The following is a 2,265-nucleotide window of genomic DNA, read 5'->3' on the forward strand; positions in this document are numbered from 1 at the left end:
GTTCCATGTTAGGCACATGGACACCTTGGGTCAGGAGTTGGGTGTGGTTTCTTAGAGATGGAAGGTGTACACATACATGAAGAGAAAGAGGAAATAGAATAGATGCCGGTAAGGGAAAGAAGTCACCCTTACAAAGAATTCTCACAGGGCATTTGTCATCTCTGGTCTGGGCCACACCAGTCAGGGCTGGGTCAGTGGTTTTTAAACTGGAGTCTTGACCAGACTCATCTGGGGCTCCAGGTCCCCAGAACCATTCAGATTCATTAGGACTTGGACTCTCACCTCAACCTTAAGCTGGGGTGGTGAGGTGGAGACCTTCCACGGATTCTTCCAGACCCACTATCTGCCTTTCTCTACCATGCCCTGTGCCCTGGGATGCTGACCAGTACGGACTGCCTCTGTGGCTTCCCCTCTCCTCTGGTTTCGGAGCTCAGCCCGTGGTAACCCTGGCAGGAGGTCAGTGGGGGGCAGAAGCTTCAAATCAGGGCATTTCTGTTCCTAGCTCTGCCCCTGCTGGTTGCTGGGCTTGGCTCCCACCAGGCAGCCCTCTCACCACACAGCTTTCCTTCCAGGCTTCCATAATGGTTCTCTTATCTTGCTTCTCAGGTGTAGGGGAGAGGAACAGCTCCCAACAGTTACTGGCCTTGGGGTGCTGCACCATTGCTCATTTCCTTCACCAAACCTTTCCTACACTTTCATTAAAGGTCCCTTTATTCAATTCTCATGAATTTGACGAATCTCTCTCCTTGCCCAGCTCCAGCATGCTATCTGGTTCCCCCTGGGACCCCGATCCATTCAAGAGGTGTCCATGAAGCTGCATGTTAAGCAAGGAGCTCATTTAACATGGAGCGCTCCACAATCTTTGATGCTTCTTAGTTCTTTTCTGGCCCCTCAGTGCTTAACTCATTTGAGACTAAGCTGATGTTTTTCAAAAGCGACTTTACCAGGAAATGAGGTTAAAAAAAAAAGACTAATACTGTTCACTGAGAAAATATAAAGGCACAGAAGCGGGCATACCTGCAAAGCCCAGTCTGCCTTCTATAAGGACGTCTGCGCCTGTGCTGGCCTGGAAGGGCCCAGGCACTGGCAATCAGGCCTCAGTTCCCCCCTTTTTTGGAAAAATCCCGCCCCAACCTAATGGAAACAATGCAAAACGGCACAAATCAATCATGAATGTTACTCCATCCTTCAACTCTTCTCTTTAACAATAACTCCTTTTTTGTCTCCTTCGTGCTGACTATGGAGGTGACAGCCATCTCTTACGTGGCATCATGGCTACCCTCAGACCCTTTGGGAAGGCCAAGATCATTAGAAAGAGGACAAGAAGTTCATCCGGTACCAGTCAGACAGATATGTGAAAAGGAAGCATAACTGGTGGAAACCCAGAGGCATCAACGATGGAGTGAATAGATTCAAAAGCCAGATCTTTTATTTTCTTCCACTTAGATGATATTCTTTCCCGCTTGCTCTCTCAAAAGAGAGAGCAGAATGGTCACCAATGGCAAATGGCAGTTACTGAAGCAACACCAAGAGCCGGCTTCACACTCAGGAGAACACCGTCCATCCCTTTCTCGTGGTTTCGGGTGCCCTACACGTTCAGAGAAACCTGTCTAGTAACAATCTATAGAAGTGATCGCTGGAAGGATAGGCTTTCAAGGGCCAGATCCTGACCCTCAACACCGGTTACAGGAGCAACAAGCAAACAAAGCCCATGCAGCCAGTGGCTTTCGGAAGTTCCTGGTCCACAACGCCAGGAAGCTGGGAGTGCTGTGCAGCAAGTCCTACTGTGCTGAGACAGCTCACAACGTCTCCTCCAAGAACCGCAAAGCCGTGGTGGACAGAGCAGCCCAGCTGAGGTGGACAGAGCAGCCCAGCTGAACGTCAGGGTCACCAACCCCGATGCCAGGCTGCACAGTGAAGGAAATGAAGAGACAGTTCACATGCACATTTGTATTTGTGTCAATACAATTCTACCAACCTCCTCCCCAAAACCAATACCTCCTTTTAACAGCTTGGTGTATACCCTCCCAGATATTTTCCTGAACATTTATAACTCCATATATATTATAACGGTTTTTTTTACACAACCAGATAAGCCATTTACTACACATGCTGCCCTACTTTCCTTTTTACTCAACATTGTTTCTTGAAGATCTTGCCACACACATTCACATAATGACCTCATTCTCTTCTAAGATTTTTTTTAACAGCTTTACTGAGGTATCATTTATCTACTATAAAGTCATCCGTTTTAAGTATACCACC

General features: G+C 47.8%; 1 non-coding gene across 1 annotated transcript; it reads right to left on the bottom strand.

The window, feature by feature from the left end:
* Positions 1-1,437: 1,437 nt before the first annotated feature.
* LOC123830050 lies at positions 1,438-1,652 on the bottom strand. The gene has a single exon (XR_006787684.1). It is a non-coding gene; the product is annotated as a small nucleolar RNA U3 (small nucleolar RNA).
* Positions 1,653-2,265: the final 613 nt, after the last annotated feature.

The sequence above is a fragment of the Phyllostomus hastatus genome, unplaced genomic scaffold (assembly GCF_019186645.2).
Source record: "Phyllostomus hastatus isolate PE091 unplaced genomic scaffold, TTU_PhHast_1.1 phas_contig_137, whole genome shotgun sequence".
NCBI classification, from domain to species: Eukaryota; Metazoa; Chordata; class Mammalia; order Chiroptera; family Phyllostomidae; genus Phyllostomus; species Phyllostomus hastatus.